Source organism: Mus musculus, chromosome 11 (genome assembly GCF_000001635.26).
Source record: "Mus musculus strain C57BL/6J chromosome 11, GRCm38.p6 C57BL/6J".
Classification (NCBI taxonomy): domain Eukaryota; kingdom Metazoa; phylum Chordata; class Mammalia; order Rodentia; family Muridae; genus Mus; species Mus musculus.
This window is the reverse complement of record NC_000077.6, coordinates 53,336,678-53,356,061: the sequence shown is the minus strand read 5'-3', so window position 1 is coordinate 53,356,061 and position 19,384 is coordinate 53,336,678. Positions and strand designations below refer to the sequence as shown.

The 19,384-nt window shown below is 43.4% G+C and overlaps 1 protein-coding gene across 4 annotated transcripts in view; it reads right to left on the bottom strand.

Moving 5' to 3' along the window:
- Positions 1–5,422, bottom strand: part of Aff4 (AF4/FMR2 family, member 4) — a 71,191-nt gene extending 65,769 nt beyond the window's left edge. For 2 of the 4 annotated variants that reach the window (NM_033565.2, NM_001363331.1), the window contains exon 1: positions 4,933–5,295. The gene's annotated coding sequence lies outside the window, so the exon portion shown is untranslated. Of the gene's footprint in view, positions 1–4,932 lie in introns of all 4 variants that reach the window. The other 2 variants (XM_030246443.1, XM_011249331.3) reach the window with 2 other exon arrangements.
- Between the last annotated feature and the right edge of the window lie 13,962 nt (positions 5,423–19,384).

Genomic DNA, 19,384 nt, shown 5'->3' with positions numbered 1-19,384 from the left:
CAGTGTTAAAATAAATTTAAAAAAAAAAAATTCCAGAGCTACCAAAATCAAAGAGTTAATCAGAGAATGAAGAGTCTGCAAAGGAGTAGGCATAGTGGTGCATATCTTTATATCAGAAGGCAGAGGCAGGCAGATTTCCAAGTTTGAGGCCAGCCTGATCTACATAAAGATTTAGAACAGCCAGGGATACATAGAGAGATCCTGTCTCTAAATAAATAATTTTCTTTAAAAAAAGGAGAGTGACTGCTAAGAACAACAGCAGTCTCAGAAGTTAAGGAAGAAAACAACAGTATAGAGGAAATAAGATAATAGCAAGTATGGTAAGAAGTAAGGGAGGAAGCAATGACCACATAGTTTGGCCACACAGGATTACAGGACTTGATAATCAACTGGCAGATGAATGAGAAACCAGGTTGAAGGTTCAGGAGTGGAGAAGTGCACAACACTACCTCTTCTGCCCATTAAAAGTACGGAGACATAGGTAGAAAGATCACAGTTCAAAGTCATCCTCAGCTACAAAATGAGTTCAAGTCAGCCTGGGTTATACAAGAGACCTGGTCTCAAAAAGCCAACAGAAAAAACACTTCTAATGTGAGCTAAATCTAGCTTACTCATATAATTATAACATATAGAAAATACAAGGACCAGAAGTACTATATAAAACCAAAGAGATACATACATTCAGCACAACCCAGGCTGTGGAATTTCAAAAGCCTGGCTTGGTAGTGAATATCTTTAATCCCAGCACTAGAGAGGTAGGCAGATCTCCATGAGTTCTAGGACAGCCCTGTCTAAATAAAACAAAAACAAAACAAAACAACAAAAATGTAAAAAGAAAAAAAATCTACGAATCTTAAACCATGGTGGTTCACAGTAATCCCACCATTTAAGAGATGGATGCAAGAGGACCAGAAATTCAAGGTCAGTCCAATCAGTCCTTCCACATCTTGCTAAACCATGAGTTACCAAAAACAAGGGCCACCCTCCCAAACTGAAGAAATTTATAGACAAGAAGTTATCATTGAAGCTAATGCTGGCAGACATGCTCAAGAAATACTACTGGGCCCTTCCATGAATCTTGTGAGTGAGTGTGTGGAGATGACAATTAGTAGACAACAGGATAACATCAAAATGGTGGCCATACAAGGAGACAGCAACATCATGTCAGACACCTTGTGTCTAAGTGTCTAAACAATGGCTGTTTAGCAGAGGAGTCCAAAAGGGCCCCAAGAAACTCCCCAAAGGGCCCATCAGGCTGTGGTGTAGAACTGGCTCATGGACATTTTCATATGAAACTTTTTGCTAAATATATTTTTGTGATACTCAGAGGGGAGAAAAGGCAAAAAAAAATACATGCATACATACATATATATATTCATATATATATATATTGAGAGAGAGAGAGAGAAATTCAAGGCCAGCACCAGCTACACATTCAGTTTGAGGACAGACTGGGCTATATAAACCCTGTCTAAAAAATTTTTTTTAATTTAAAAATAAGATTAAAAGCTAATTCCAACATCTAAATAAAACTAAATTGAACCAGAACTAAATTGACTTGGCTCTCCTTCTCTCTGTGTGTCAGTATCACTAAAATTCTCAAGGTGTGGTCATGTCTATAGTCCTAGAACTCAAGAAAGAGGCTGAGACAGGAAGAGAGCTGAAAGTTTGAAGCCAAAATGACACAGAAGACTTGTATCAAACAAAACAAACAAAATAAAAACTGCCAGTGAAAATGAACATCAAGCTAAATGGATCAGGTGGTAAGGCAAGAGTTAATTAGAGGGATATTTTCAAGGCCAGCCTGGTCTACAGAGGAGTTCCAGGACAGCCAGGGCTACATAGAGAAACCCTGTCTCAAAAAACCAAAAAAGGGGGAAAAAAAAAAAAAAAAAAAGGATATTTATTATTGTTATCCCATGTACTAGATAGTGTCACTCCAAATGTAACAAGATGGCTAATAAGAGTAACAAAGTAACAAAGAAGTGTATCTACTCAGATTTGAACCTTTAACTACAATGTATTCACAGTAACAACTAGCAAACACTCTCCCAGAAATGAATTCATTGTTTCAATTTTTCAGAGGAACTAAAAAAAGTAAAAATATGAGGACTACAGAAAGCTGCAAAATCTTATTTATAACATGTAGCAAAGATTTTTATCTAGAATGTTTGTGGAATCTAGACATGCTTGTAATTTGGGAGGCCAAATTAAAAGCTGGGTATAGTAGTACAAACCTTTAATCTCAGCACTTGAAAGGTAGAGACAGGTGGATCTCTATGAGTTCAATGCCAACCTGGTCTACATACAGCAAGTTTCAATCCAGTTGTGGATACAAAATGAGATCCTGTCTCAAAAACAAACAAAACGGGCTGGTGAGATGGCTCAGTGGGTAAGAGCACCCGACTGTTCTTCCGAAGGTCCAGAGTTCAAATCCCAGCAACCACATGGTGGCTCACAGCCATCTGTAACAAGATCTGACGCCCTCTTCTGGAGTGTCTGAAGACAGCTACAGTGTACTTACATATAATAAATAAATAAATCTTAAAAAAAAAAAACATATCTTTAAAAAAAAAAAAAAACAAACAAACAAAACAAAAACCTTTGATTTTTATGAAAGGCACTACAAAAAAGGGGGAAGTTTCCATACATTTTGAACTCCATTTTAGGCCAATAAGTAGTCAAGAAGAAGAAATACCTGTTAAACACCTGTTTTCTTTGTTCTTTTCAGGTACACATAAAACCATGACTTCTACCTTACTACCTCAAAAATAAATAGATTAATAAATAAATAAATAAGTAGAGCCATAGCTTTTAGCAGTCTTCATCTTCCATAGCACTTTCTGAAGCTAATCCCCATTTCCCTCCTTTCAGATACTGATCACTTACTTGTTCATCTAACTTTAGGTTACCTGTAAACTCTTAGATCGGATAGATAAACTATTCCAACCTCAAAATGCTATCAAATTCAATCTAACTACATAAATACTGGAGAGGATAGAGAGTTAGAATAAACTCACTCTGAAGACACTACAGTAGATCTTTAAGAAAATCACAACATGCAAGTGGAATCATTGTTCCAAAAGGGATGCAGTAACCTGAAGACAGAAGAGACCACATGAATCTGAATGTAAAACTATGACATACAGAACATTAACTAAAATAAAAACATTCTCTTTATAGGAATTAATCACACAACTTCACCAAGCACTGTATGTCACCTTACACCCCCAAACTGTGCAGCTTGATCCAAATCACACACCTCTAAGCCCACCCCACCCCAACCAAACAGTAGAGATTTGGCTTTTGGCTATTCTCAAGACTCCCTACCTTGTCTCCACCTGAAGCAAAATTTTACTTAAAATGTGCCTACTGTTCCTACAGAGCCAACAAAAATCAGCCTGCAGATAGCCACAAACTGAATGACAACTGCTGGTATTCATTTAAAAAGAAAAGAAAACAGACTGCGTCTAGGTTTTCAGGAAGTTCATCATGAAAGGCAACTTTTTGAAAATAACTTTTTAAAAAACAACTTTTTGAGACTTTTTGTTTGGAGACTGAGGGCTGCGAAAGTTAGTGACAATAAGGAACATAAACCTGAAGAAGTTGAAGAAGCCAGCTTTGTTAAAAACCAAGTGGCCACTTGCCAACACTTCTTTACGCATATGTGACCAAAGACGACAGAGTCTAGGCTTCCTCTTGGTCCACATCAGCTTCTCATCAAATCTCGAATTAAAAAGAATCTCATAAACATTTCAATACTGATAAGTTAAAAGGACCATCCAAACAAAAGAGTTTATAAAGCTTCGGAGAATCAACATGGAAACAAAGCTTTAAGCTTTGAACCTCCCCCCACCACCACCTCGGCTCCACAAAAAGCACACATTTTAAATGTCACACAAACAGCCTATTCACGGGCACCTAGGGCTTAGATTCCGGCACTGGAAAGGAGGCTAGCTTCAGTTTAAAACCTCAGCGGGGAAGAAAAACCAGAATTCTGACTTGCAACTGACGAAACTCGGAGAACCCTGAATCGAACTCTTGGTTCGAACTTCACTCACAACCATTTTCAGATCAGGGCTCTCGACTCCCCATAAAGGTGTCATCTGTGAATGAAAAGCCTAATAAGGAGACCCCACAAACACCCTGGGCTCCTGTACCCCATGATCCGTTCTCAGAGAGTGGGAAGCAACAGCAAAGTGGAAGGAACAAAGCACTGACGTCAATTACGAGATTAACCCTGCGCACAGGCAGCTGGGGAGGCCTAAACATCAATACCCAAAGCCCGGCCATGGCGATCGCCAGGTACCAGGCCGGTTCCGAGCGGGAAGGAGGGTTTCTCCTATTCCAACCCAGGTTCCCATTTTTCCACTCAAACCCCATCGACCATCAAGGACGGAAATTAACACCCCCCCAGCCTCCCCCCCTTTTTTTTTTCTTTCGGTGGAGGGGAGGTGGGAGAGTGGGGGTGGGGGGAGGTGCGCAGGATCGCGAGAAGGAAGGCGAGAACTAGTTGAGAAATGATAGCCAGAATCTGGGCCTATTTTCTCTTTAACTAGGAATGACTTGAGTCAGACGAAGGAAAAATTTTTCAAAGGATAAATCCGCCGACCGAATCAAAGGGAGGAATGGAGGAAGGGACAACGGGGGGGGGGGGGGAGGAAAAAAAGAAGAAACGGCCAGATGATGGGCGTCTGGAATGTCGGATGGGAACGGCTTGGCCTTTAAAGAAAAAAAAAATGATTTTTCTTGTTTGAAATTGATTTCGGAGAGAAAGTGGGACGAGAAAACGTAGGGCGAAGCCGGATCCAGGGGCCCCCCGCCCCGCGGGTCTCCGCCAGCGTCAGCGGCCGGAGCCTCGCCTTCCCCGCGGCGCGGCCGCGCCTCAGACGTCAGTCAGTCAGTCAGGCAGGCAGTCAGGCGGCTTCTCACCTCCAGTCCCCGCTCCGCTAGGCCCGAACCATTTCCCGACCGCGGCTGCGGCGGCGGCGGCGCCCGGCCTGCACCTTCACCGGACGCGCATTCGGGCCCGCCCAGGAGGCGGCGACCGGCTGCCTGGGGCGAGGGGCAGCGGCCGATCCGGAGGCCACGGGGAGCCGAGGCGGCGCACCTCACACCGCGGACGCCAGGGTTCCGCCCCGCTCCATGACGGCCCGGCCGAGCCCCGGACGGGTGACTGAGGCGGGGGCGGGCTGACGGGGCCCTGGCACCAAGATCCCCGCCCCGTCCGCTGGGGGCGGCGGTGGCGGCGGCGGCGGCGACGACTCGACTCCCGCAGCCGGGACTGGGACTGACGCAGTGGCCGCGGCCCATGTGACCAGGGCCGGGCTGCTGCGAGCGTCACGTGACCAGGCCGCGCCCCTCCCGCAGGCAGCGCGGGGGCTGCGGCCCTGCTGCTGCTCTGGAGGCGGCGTCGGCGGGGCTGACGCGCGGGCTGACGTGCGGGGGCGCCTGGGCCCGGGGCTGGGGAGCGGGGATGCGAAGCGCGGGTCGCAGCAGGTTCCGCGGGGCCGCACCAGCGTCAGACCCGGGGACAGAACCCGGCCCGGGGCACACGCCCTCCTGCGCAGCCCGCTAGGGAGGCGCCGCGGGGCGGGGCGCAGCCCGGCCGACCGGTTTTGGGGTGCAGGTGAAGGCCCAGGCCCTGCCGCCCGTGTCCCGCAGCGCACCGCAGGAGTAGAGAGGGAAGGATGACGTGGAGGTCCGCAGCGACGTCGTCCACTGCTGCGTGTGACTTACTGTGGGAGGATAAGCCGGCCCTGCATCGTCTTAAAAAAATAAATAAATAAATAAATAAATAAGTAAATAAATAAATATCAGCCTCTGTGGGCTACTTAGTGGATTCAAGGCCAATCTGAGCTACTAAGAAAACCCTGTCAAAACAACACACGGCGACACACACACACACACACAAACACCATCGCTCTTAACATCCTGCTAGTCCAGACAAGCCATAATTTAATTGGAATCAGTAATTAGACAAAGTTTTAAGGTTTCCTAGAATCCAGTAATAGTAGCGCAAGAAAAGTGTCCTCTTCCTCTACATCTGAAAAACATACAATCCTGTCATTGGTGTCCCATGTCTCTTATCTGCTTTCTTTATTTGATGGTACCTCATGCAGATTCTCCACCTCTAACATCTTGAAACACTTCACTCGTTATTTGTAGTTTGTAATTTCACAGTTTGGAAATCCACTCAACTACACACGAGTTCTAAGCCATGTCTCAAAACCACTATCGAGGTATGGTCTGGCGCACACCTTTAATCCCACCACTCTGGAGGCAGAGGGAGGAAGATTTCTGTGAGGCTGATATACATATCCAACACTGGGCAGGTCAAGGATATATAGTGAGAGCCTGTCTCAAAAAGAAAAACACTAAATAAATCTTAAGTTTTACATAGGGTTTCCTCTGTGTAGCCCTGGTTGCCCTGGATCTCACTTTGTAAAACAGGCAGGCTTGGTGCTCAGAGATCTGCCTGCCTCTACCTCTGCTTCCTAAGTGCTGGGATTAAAGAAGTGTATCAGTGTGCCTGGCCATCTTTTCTACTTCCTTATGAAAAATACTGGTGGTGGTGAGATAGTTCAGTGGCTTAAAGGCACTTGCCCACAATCTTGGTGACCTAAATTCTATCCCTGTAGCACACATATATATCTTTCCTTAACAGGTACATTCACACATCACACTCACATATAGACAGCCACTTGAATGCTACAACAGGGGCCCAAACTGAGGATGGAGACACATGGATGTAATCTCAGCTACTCTGCAGCTTGGGGAAGGAGGATTGCAAATTCAGCAAATATTCCTAAACTGTATAGCAAGTTTGAAGCCAACTTAAGTAATTTAACAAAGTCCTGTTTCAAACTAAAAAAAAAGGGGGGGGGAGGCATGGGAAAGGGCTAGTTATTACTTTGGGGAGGCAGAGTTCTGTGTTCATCTGGCTGGCCTCCAATTTGGAGATCTGCCTGCCTCTGCCTCCCTAGTGCTGGGATTAAAGACGTGCACGACCACTGCCTTCCCATAGTTACTTTTCTTGTTGCTGTGATGAAGCAACTTGATGAGGGATGACTGGCTTGCTATTTGAGACAGTACAATCTTCTGTGTTGGCCAGGGACGATATGGTAGCTAGAGCCTAATGCAGTTGTTCACATCTGGGCAGATCAGGAGGGAGAGAGATAAAAGCTGGGACTCAGCTACTGTCTCATTTTCCTCGTTTTATTCACTCTGGTACCCAAGCCCATGAGATGGTGCCGGCTACATTCAGGATGGTTCTTGTTCCTCAGTTAATCATCTCTGGAAACACAAGGCAGAGACACACCCAAAATACCTCAAAAAATGCCCCAGGCATTTATTTCTTAATCTAATCAAGTTAACAATAAAAATTAACACAGCATGGTGTGATGGTACCCTCCTTTAGTCCCAACACTTGGGAGACAGCCTCAGGAGAGCCTAGAACTCACTACATAGCAGACTTGAATTTCTGGTTCTCCTGCCTTTGCATTCCTGTGCTGGGATTACAGATATGCACCCTTTTGCTTGACTTAACAGTTCTAACTTTGTTCAAAGATCTGAGACTTGGGTCAGTCTTCCTAGATGCTCCTGTAAAATGAAAAACAAGTTATGTTCTTCCATTAAACAATGGTGTGGAGAAAGCATTCACATTCCAGAAGTGGGGAACAGGAAAACAGCCAGAAAAGATCAGACCAAAGCAAAACCACATTGCAGCAGGGCTAATGTCCACTCTTGCAGCTCCATGTTCAGTATGCAGGGCTTGTAATGGCTCCTCTAAATTACCATAGGCTTGTGGAGTCTGGGAGGAGGCATAGTGGGAAAGCTGGGAGAAGAGTGCTTGCCTTTTATCAAAGTCATGTATTCCATCCCAACGTGGCAAAAACAAGTGTGACATTGCATGCCTATAATCTTAGCACTCAGATGTGGAAGCAAAGGGTCAGGAGTTTAAGGTCATCTTCAGGTGCAGAGTAAGTTCAAAGCCAATTTAGGACACTAGAGACACCTTAACCTCCTCCCCCAGAAAAGAGGTTTTCAAGATATCAGTTCAGTCAAGTTAGTGATTCATTAAAAACGGTTTTTGTTTGTTTGAAATAGTCGCGTATAGTCATGTGTAGTTTTTTTTTTTTTTTTTTAAAGATTTATTTATTTATTATATGTAAGTACACTGTAGCTGTCTTCAGACACTCCAGAAGAGGGCGTCAGATCTTGTTACAGATGGTTGTGAGCCACCATGTGGTTGCTGGGATTTGAACTCTGGACCTTCAGAAGAGCAGTCGGGTGCTCTTACCCACTGAGCCATCTCACCAGCCCTCATGTGTAGTCTTGAGTCCAGGTATTACCACACCTAACCTTTCGGTCTCTACCTCCTGACTGCTGAGATTGAATTCGCACCCCACTATGCCCAGCTTTAAGCGATTTGTCAATGGCATGTATAATGGCAACAGTTTCTAGAGATACATTTGTTTAAAATGTTTCTAAGGAACTTTGTTTCATTTAGTTAATCTGATCCTAGATTGGTTCCTGAGATGCCCCAGATATGGGTAGAGGCTGATGAGCTAAAACTATAGACTTGAGCTGCAGAAATGACTCAGCCAACCATTAATATCACTAGGTGCTCTTTTTAGAGGGTTCAGGTTTGGTTTCAAACACCCACATGGCCCCTCACTACTGTCACTCTAATTCCAGGGGATCTGACACCCTTTTCTAGCCTTGTTGGGGCACCAGTATGCATGTGGTGCACAGATACACATACATGCAGAACATTCATACACACATTCACAAATCTAAAAATACCGGCAATCTAGCCAGGCAGTGGTAGCACTTGCCTTTAATCCCAGCACTTAGGAGGCAGAGGCAGACAGATTTCTGATTTCGAGGCCAGCCTGGTCTACAGAGTAAGTTCCAGGACAGCCAGAGCTATACAGAGAAACCCTGTCTGGAAACCCTCCCCCCCCCCAAAAAAAAATGAAAAAAAAAAAGAAAAAAAAAACAGCAATCTAAGCAATTGCTTAGTCATGGATCTAAGCAATCTTTGTCATACTAGGTCACAGTTCAGATGTGTTTTAACCATCAAAAAAGTTTACCGTCTTGATTGTGAGATTTTCGGAAAGTTACAAGGTTACAACTTGGAAAGTAAGTTAAAGATTACATGAGGTTAGGCCTTAAGTATGATTGCTGTTGTCTTTTTTTTTTTTTTTTTTTTTTTTGGTTTTTTGAGATAGGGTTTCTCTGTATAGCCCCAGCTGTCCTGGAACTCACTCTGTAGACCAGGCTGGCCTCAATCTCAGAAATCTGCCTGCCTCTGCCTCCCAAGTGCTGGGATTAAAGGCATGCGCCACCACAACTGCCCAGCGATTGCTGTTGTCTTAACAGTCTTATTTGCCAAGACTGGCCAAGTACCTGCCAGCAGTAGGGAGGCAGAGGCAGGAAAGTCTTCCAAGTTTAAAGCCAGCCTGGTCTACACCATGAGTTCCAGGTCAGCCAAGAATACACAGTAAGATACGATTTCAAAAAAATCCAAACTAAAAAACATTCACTTAAAAAAAAAAAAAGAATCTTGTCCGGTCTTGATGGCTCAGCAGTAAAGAACACTGATTGCTCTTCTAGATGGTCCTGAGTTCAATTCCCAGAAACCACATGGTGGCTCACAACCATCTGTAATGGGATCCAATACCCTCTTCTGGTGTGTCTGAGGACAGTGACCATGTACTCACATACTTAAAAATAAACAAATAAATCTTTAAAAAAGAAGGAGGAGGAGGAAGAAGAGGAGAAGAAGAGGAAGAGAAGAAGAGAAGGAGAAGGAGAAAGGAGAAGGAGAAGGAAAGAAGAAGAAGAAGAAGAAGAAGAAGAAGAAGAAGAAGAAGAAAAAGATTGTCTCAACATAGTTGATCTCATTAGTTAATTTTGCTTAATTGTGACAAAATTCTCCACAGTCCCTGATGGGATAGGCCTAAGCAGCCTCAGGCGAACTAGCCTCTCTTTCTTCTCATTCCTCTGAGCCCTCCCTGTCTCTGGCCTGAGCAGCACACACACCCAGTGGGGTGGGTTTGTTTGCTCTCCCCCACTGCCTGGCCCCCTCTTATTTGCTGGCACTCTTCCATCTGTTTCTGATTTCTCAGAGGTGACGCAGACCTTATCTTCAGACATTTTCTCTCTTTCTCTCCATGTTATCTTTATCTAGACACCAGAGTTAGCAAAATTTTTCTAAAAAGACCTAAAAATTTTAGTACTTTTTTTCCCTATCATTACTTCTTTTCTTTGAGACTCAGTAGTGTCTCTTTCTTCTACATTTTTTTCTAAAAAACAAACAAAACAAATCAAAAACCACTTTTTTTTTTTTTTAACAAGACCCACCAACGTGAGACACGTTTACACAAAGACTGTGAAGAGGGCAGCTGAGGGTTATCAACAGGAACAAGCCTGGGTAATGACTTCCCTACTATCAGGGGCCTGTGTGAGGAGATTGCTTTAAACTATGTTCCATGTCCTGCTCCCTCCCCCAGCCGCCTCCCCACAACAAGATAGCAGGCTGTCACACATCTGATGAAACAGATTCAGAGAGGTCCTGCCAGAGCTCTATCAAGATGCAGGAGGAAGAGAGAGAGATGGCAGATAAGCATGTTCTGCAGGTTTCCAGTCCTAGATCAGGAGATAACTGAGGTAAATTCCGTCACCAAGGAACGGGTCTCTCCAACCTGCAGGTCACTCAGCCTACAGTTGGGACGAGTTTCAAAATGCCTGGTGAAGCTGTTTGAATCTAGTCTGTAATGAATATTTTCAATAAATCCAGGGCAACTTAAAAAAGCACATTTATGTGTTTTGTGTGAAGAGATAGAAGAAAAGCTTGCAGGTGCCAGTCCTCTCTACCATGTGGGTCCCAGGGATTGAACCCAGGTTGTCAGACTTGCTAACAAGTGCCACTAAGCCATCTTAGAGGCCCAAATTTATTTATTTCTTATAACTTCTTTATTTATTTACTTATTTTGTATGTGCACGTGAATTGTATAGCCTGCCCTATTTTTTTTTTATCTTTCTGAGACAGGGTTTCATCCTATAGCTCAGGAAGGTGTGAGATTTATTATGTACCCCATGCTTTCGTCAAACTTGTTGCAGTCCTCATAACTAAATCTGGCCAGTGGCGAAATTACAGTGTGTATCGCCATGCACTTCGGGCCTCCAATATTTTATGGGAGCTGGAGAGAGAGCTCAGGAGCACATGAGGCACAGTCGGAAGATGGAAATTCAGATCCCAGCACTCCTGGAAAAAGCCAAGTATGGTCCCTCCAAAGTCTGCCATCCTAGCACTGAGGCAGGAGGAGGTGAGAGGTTTTAGAGCGCACAGGCTGCCAGCCTAGTTAACAAACAGGAGCTCCAACACGAGAGAGATGGCTTAGCTGTTAAAGGCTTAGGCTCACAAGCAGAACAAGAACTCTGCTTCCACAAGAGGCTGATAACGATGCCAGCACCCTCTTTGACCACACAGGTGTGTGAACACATCACAAACACAGCACATAGGAAACTACTTTGAAATATTTTAAACTTTTAAAGCCAAATGGGGGGAAAAACCCAAAGATTTTATGCAGCTAATTATATATAGGGTGAATAGTTCCATAAAATCTGTATTGGTAAATACAAAATATGATAGCCGATTAAATTTGGTAATCCAGTATTACCACTGAGTAAAATGAAATTGTTTTATCAGGTGAAAACATGGCACTAATTATAATCCTAAGAAAATGTTTCCTATCAGTGAAAGTGATTTTAAGATCAGGGAGGTGGTTCATTTGTACCTATAATGCCAGTACTCAAGAGACAGAGACTGTGGAAATCCTGGGGTACTTACTGGGTAAATGATCAACCAGGGTCACCTGTCAAGATCCTGTCTCAAAATAAAAACTAACAAACAAAAGAACCGACAACAAAAAGGAAGGGCAACAAAATGGCTCAATGGGTAAAGGAGCTTGCCAAGAAAGCAGGGCAAATTTAATCCCTAGATCCCATCATGTGAACACAGAGAGAACTAACTCCCCCACATTGACCTCTGACCTCTCTCATGTGCTGTTGCACATGTACCTACACACACACACACACACACACCACCACCACCACCAACAACAACAACATCAAAAGTGATTTCAGGGCTAGAGAGATGGCTCAGTGGATAAAGAACTTGTTACAAGTGTAAGAATTAGTTTTTGGATCCCAGAACACTCCTAGAGCAGGTGAGCATGGTGGCTTGGCTGATCAAGAGATTCCAGAGTAGACTGGCTGGAGTTAGTGAGCTCTGGATTTGGTGAGCAATTCTGTCTCTGTAAATAAAGTGGAGAAGGCATCGAAGGAAACTTGCAACATCAACTTCTCCCTCCACATGGACCTGCATATGTGTGTCTACATACACAGGAACATGCGTACACATACACACACACACACACACACACACACACACACACACACACACACGATTTCCCGGCAAGATTGTTCTTCTTCTTTTTTTTTTTAAGATTTATCTATTTATTATATGTAAGTACACTGTAGCTGTCTTCAGACACACCAGAAAGAAGAGGGCATCAGATCTCATTACGGATGGTTGTGAGCTACCATGTGGTTGCTGGGATTCGAACTCAGGACCTTGGGAAGAGCAGTCAGTGCTCTTAACGGCTGAGCCATCTCTCCAGTCGCCAAGATTGTTCTTTTAAGACAGACTCAAACTCCTGCTGTAGCTGGAGATGGATCTTGAACTTCTCCTCGATCTCCAGAGTGCTAGGGTTACAACTGAGTATCACACATTCCTATCTCCTCTTGACACAATGGGCTATAACCCAGGGCTTCCTGCATGCTAGGCTAGCATTCTACCAACTAAGCCTCAAGTAGAGCATTATAGTTTTTATAAGCATGTATTAATTAGACACTCTATCTAATTAATTATATCTAATGACATTTCACTCCTGGGTATATTCTGACCATATTCACCCATATCCCCTCTTTTGTGACCCTCCTCCTCTCACTAATTGCCTTTCTCCTCCCAACCAGTCCTCCCTCTTCCTTTCATGGCCCTTTCTGGGGGAGGAGTGGGGCTGCGAGGGTTTAATTTAGTATTGCTTACAGAAGCACGGGTGAGTGGCTATTCACAGGAGCGTAGACCACTTCTGCATTTCACGTTTGAAATAGGTTTTCATACAAAAAACAAACCACCAGATATCCACTATGAAGCCACTGGCATACAATACCAAGAATGTCTCTTGCTGGAAAGAAAAATGTCCAACACTTAGATTCTTCTTATCAGGACATAGTACGTGACAAAGTGATCAACTCCAAATACAACCTGGTGGGGAGATCAAGAGATGACTCAGTGGTTAGTAGTGATCTGGAAGCAGTTAAAGGTTCTTGTACATGAACAGCAGGCTAGACACAAAACAAACAGGAAACCTCTTAACTACCAAAGTAATGAGACATAAACCAGCCAGCCAATCACAGGCGTGAAATAATTGGCTAAAGGGCTCATCAGTACATATAACCACCTTTGACCTATTTCCATTTGATATATTTCCACTTAGAAATATCATTCCATTTTATAGTCTTCTTTGCAATCACATCATTATGTTCAGTACCAGGATCAAAAAGAAAAGGAGTAGGGGCTCAGTTAAAAGACACTGTCTGTCTGGGGGCTGGAGAGATGGCTCAGTGGTTAAGAGCACCGACTGCTCTTCCGAAGGTCCTGAGTTCAAATCCCAGCAACCACATGATGACTCACAACCATCCGTAGTGAGATCTGACACCCTCTTCGGGTGCATCTGACGACAGCTACGGTGTACTTACATATAATAAATATATAAATCTTTAAAAAAAAAAAAAGCACTGTCTGTCCTTCAAGAAGACACAGGTTGAGTTCTGAGCACTCACACCAGGTATCGCATTCTCAGCTGCAGCAGCTCGAGCCCTGGGGCAGAAAGCTAGAGTTCTACATGAAAGGTATCTGCATGTATATAGCTCTACACACCTGTGCATAATTAAGAATAATAAAAAGAAAAATCTTGGACTGGAGAGATGGCTCAGCAGTTAAGATCACCACCTGCACTTCCAGAGGTCCTGAGTTCAATTCCCACAACCACATGGTGGCTCACAACCATCTGTAATGGGCATCCGCCAGCACTCAGAAGAGGCAAGCAGATTTCCGAGTGTAATGGGCATCCGATGCCATCTTCTGCTTGTCTGAAGACAGTGACAGTGTACCCACATATATGCAATAAATATGGCCTGAACAGGGCCAGAGCAAGCAGGGCTGGCAAAAATAAATAAATAAATAACAATCTTATGTAGCTAAATGGATTTTTTCCTGGCTCTGTGAGAGGTCTTACATAGTCCAAATTGGCCTCGAATTCCTGATTCCCTAGTCACCACCTCCTTTATGCCTAAAACAGGCTATGTGCGCCATAGTGTAGGCTCTGAAAACATGCCTGTAGTGACTGTGTGGCATGGACATAATCTTGTGACTGTGACAAGAAGCTTAGACAACAGAGGAATATTTTGATTCATAGACGGAAGTCCTTAAAAAAAAGTTTCGTATCTTCAGCAAAAGCTAATTTCCACAGTTATCTAGGATCAAGTAACAGTGGTGAGGTAGTTCTCCTAAGAATTTCAGATCTCGCATTATTTATTATAGCCAAAGAGCAGCAGTTTCAAAACAAATATATTAACTTCTCTGCCAGGACACTTTTAGATTTGGCCTGCCGTTAATAAGAATATCATGCTCGACATGTATTTTCTGGCTGCTGCAATCTAGTATGATTTAATGATTAACTCTGCGTCAGTAAATGGCTGTCTTTATTTGACTACCAAGTGAGTCATTCAGAAACTTACTGTGAGTAGGGCGTGGTGGCACACGCCTTTAGTCCCAGCACTCGGGAGGCAGAGGCAGGCAGATTTCCGAGTTCGAGGCCAGCCTGGTCTACAAAGTGAGTTCCAGGACAGCCAGGGCTATACAGAGAACCCCTATCTCGAAAAAAAAAAAAAAAAAAAAAAACAACAAAACAAAACAAAACAAAAACCCAGAAACTTACTGTGGTGTACACCCATCATTCCAGGACTTGGTAGGCTGAGGTAGGAAGATGGAGAGTTTGAAGGCAACCTGGACTACATAAGAAGTTAGGGTAGCCTGGGCTATGTAATGAGACCCTGTCTCAAAAAAAAAAAAAAAAAAAGGAGGAGGATAGAAAGAAAGCAGCCTTCTTTTTTACTTTCTGTAAAGAAATTCAGTTATGATGGGATATCCTATGAGAATTCTCAAGCTCTTATGATTCAGTCACATTTCATTCTGTAATAGCCTATTGGTTGCATAAGTCAGCCATATTTGGTATGGGAGAGGATGGAAAGTGCTGGGGGCAGGGATCACCAAAGGCCAGTTTATAGGCTATCTACCACAGCATTCTAGGAAGGAAGGGGAATCAACTTGTAAACACTGCTGTTGTTTTGAGACGGTCTCACTTGGACCCTTGAGCCCCTGATCCTCTTTGTCTCTATCACTCAATGCTATACTCTATTTATGAGATGCTAGGGATCAAAACCAGGTCCTTGTGAGTACCAGGCAATCATTCTAGCCACAAAGTCACATCCATAGTCTCATTTGTCATTTTTTTTTCTTTTTTCCTCCCAGACAGGGTTCCTTTCCGTAGCTGTGACTGTCCTGGAACTCACTCTGTAGACCAGGCTGGCCTCAAACTCAGAGATTTGCCTGCCTCTGCCTCTCAGCACTCAGATTAAAGGTGCCAGGATCTATTTCCCATCTCTTGAAAAGGAAAATGGGGTGAGGAGGACTGGAAAAATGGCTCAGTGGTTAAGAGCACTGGCTGCTCTTCCAAAGGACCTGGGTTCAATTCCCAGCACCTACAAAGAGGCCCACAAACCATCTGTGAATCTAGTTCTAGGAGGGTGTGATACTTTGGCCTGGCCTCCAGAGCTACCAGGCGCATCAATAGTGTATAGATATTCATGCAAGCCAAACACCCATACCCATAAATACCTAAAAGATAATTAGAATACAAAAATAAAAGTAAAATTTTGTTATAAGGATTTAATGTCAACATTTAATGCCAGTTCTCACAGGCTCACAGCCTAAATGCTTCACTCCTTTAACTAAGAATCTAAATAACGCTAAGGCAAATATGTATGCTGATGATTTTGTCCTAATCTGTTTGTTTATTCTGCCTACAGTTGTCTTACTGAGTTCCTTTTATATGCAAGGTAACAGTCCCAGCCCCAGAGGCAGGAGTGAGCCAAGTTAAAGCCTTATCTTCATAAAATGGAATCGCCATATTAATGGAGAAAACACACTTGTGAAACCAAACACACACACACACACACACACAGTCACATAACAAATGGTCAAGGATAAATAAGAGAAAATCAAAGCAAAGAATTGATTCAAAGGAGGGGCAAATTTGGGTAAGTTGGCAGAGTGAACCCTTCCACAGACAAATTTTGAATGGAAATCCTGAATGTAGCTTTTCAATAACCATGAACTTCAAATATAAAAACAGTAGGCCTTTAAAATATTATTATTGCATAACAAATTACTCAAAGTGTAGTGGCTTAAAATAACAGTATTTACCCAGTGGTAGTGGGACACACTTGAGAAGCAGAGGTAGGTAAGTCTCCAAGTTGGAAGCCAGCCTGGTCTACAGAGTGAGTTCTAGGACAGCCAGGGCTACACAGAGAAACCCTGTCTCAAAAATAAATAAATAAACAACTAAACAAAACAGTGTTGTTCATCATGTCACAATTTCTGTGGGTCAGGCATTCAGGTTTGGTTTGTGGGTCTTAGATTCCAGTTATTATAAGGCTTCACTGGGAATGGAAGGCATGGCAAATGATTTCTGATATTTCTGACCAGTCAGTGCTGGTTACTGGGTCAGAGGGCTCAGTACATCCTTAGGAGACAACTCCACATGGTTGCCTTAAGACATCCTCCTCTCAAGAGACTAGTTTATCCTAGATTGTTTGAAGAGACCTTTGTTCCAGTCTGTCCACATAGATTAGCCCTGATTCAATTATGAGAAGGGATTACACAAGATAATGTATGCCTGGAAAAGAGTCACCTTGGCAGCATTTTCTCTCATATCTATAGAATAATTTCAGTTACACAGGGCTAGGGAACCTATTTATGAACAACAGTCAAACTTTTACATTGCTTCAGTAGCTAGTTAAATGTAAAGTCACATAGTCATTGACGCTTTGTTCTAAAAGAAAAAAAAATGTTTTTTAATTTTAAATTGTGGTGTGTGTGTGAGTGTGTGCGTGCGCGCGCGCACGCTCACATGCATGCTCAAGTGTATTCATGCACATGCAAGCATGTGAGCACATACATCTGCAAAGGTAGGTCACAACTACTTGAATGTTGAGTACCTGTAGAATACAAAGTTAAAGAAAATCTTGCCAGGCGGTGGTGGCACACGCCTTTAATCCCAGCACTCGGGAGGCAAAGGCAGGCGGATTTCTGAGTTCGAGGCCAGCCTGGTCTACAGAGTGAGTGAAGGAAATGTTAGATTATATGGCATGGTGGTTATTGACTTCCATATGCGTGGGTCCAGCAAAGAGGTTGATTTAAAGACAAATTATTTCCTTATCTACCTGTATCTGCTTATCCTGTGTACATTATTACTCCCAGGCCAAAGTTTGTTTCCTCTTAGTATATATATATATTTGTTTACCTTTAATTCCAAAACCACACTTAATAAATGGAGCTCTCTAGGGGGCTGGTGTGATGGCTCAGTGGGTAAGAGTACCCGACTGCTCTTCCAAAGGTCCAGTGTTCAAGTCCCAGCAACCACATGGTGGCTCACAACCATCCGTAACGAGATCTGACGCCCTCTTCTGGTGTGTCTGAAGACAGCTACAGTGTACTTACATATAATAAATAAATAAATCTAATAAATAAATAAATAAATGGAGCTCTTGGTGGCTAAGGTTTTAAACTGTAGATTGAGTTTAATCTAGGTCCCTGCCCATTAGCTTTTTAGTGAATCTCAGGAGACTGTCTTTCGAGGAACTTTTCCGGGGCCAGGCACAACGGTGTGCATATGGGAGCCCCAGCTACTTGGGAGAGAGAGGAATGAGAAGCATTTGATAGGATCAGTTCACCATCACAGCAGGTAATCTGAGAGTCACTCAGCTGATAGGGTAGATGTATCCACCGGCCTCTTGTAGGAAAAACAATTTTCAGGCATGGTGCCGCATGCCTTTGGTCCCAGCTCTTGCTAAGCAGAGGTAGGCGGATCTGAGTTAGAGGCCAGTCTGTTTTACAAAGCGAGTTCCAGGACAGCTGGAACTGCACGGAGAAACTCAGTCTTGAGAAACCAAAACTGAAAAAAACCCCAATTATTTAGTACTGCCATCTAACAACCAGGAAAGCTGTTCACAGTATTAGTACCCCAGCTTCCTTTTAACATCTGTGGTATCTGCAATAATGTTATCTGTTATTCCTGTATTCCTCATATTGGTAATTTGTTTCATTTTTACTGAGCATTTTGGTTATGGTTCATCAGTTTTATTAAATTAATCTCATAAAACATTTTAAAATTTATTGACTTTTCCCACTTTTCCTTTCTTCTTCTTCTTCTTCTTCTTCTTCTTCTTCTTCTTCTTCTTCTTCTTCTTCTTCTTCTTCTTCTTCTCTCTCTCTCTCTCTCTCTCTCTCTCTCTCACTTTTTATTTTAGACAAAGTCCTATGTAGCCCAAGCTGGTCTCAGATTCACAGAGACCCACTTCCTGGGTGCTGGGATTAAAGGCTGAAGCCACCACCACCTGGCTGAGGCTGGTCTCGAGAGCCAAGAATAACCTTGAACTTCTGACCCTCCTCTTTCAGGGTGCTGGGATAACAGGTATGATAACAGGATAACAGTTGATGAATGTAATGGTAGAACTTGAACCCAGGGCCTCATGCATGCTAGACACACTGCCAAGTACATCCCTGCTGTGTGTGTACAGAGACCAGAGAGTCCCCTCCATCTCTCCAACTGTTCCTCTGAGGCAGGCTTTCTTCCTGAACCCAAGGCAGAGTCTTAGCTAGGCTGGAACCAGCAGGCCCTGGTGAGTTCCCTATACCTGCACCCTCCTCCAAGCCAGGTTTTTAGGCGGTTATAGTTTTTTTTTTTAATATTTTTTTATTACGTATTTTCCTCAATTACATTTCCAATGCTATCCCAAAAGTCCCCCATACCCTCCCCCCTAGGCGGTTATAGTCATAGGAACACAGGTTTGTAATGTAGGTGCCAGGACCAGAACCCCTAGTCCTCATGTCTGCTGAGAGCAGTCTTAACTGCTGAGCTATCTCTCCAGTTCCTCTATTTAACTGATTTTTAATATAATAAAGTTT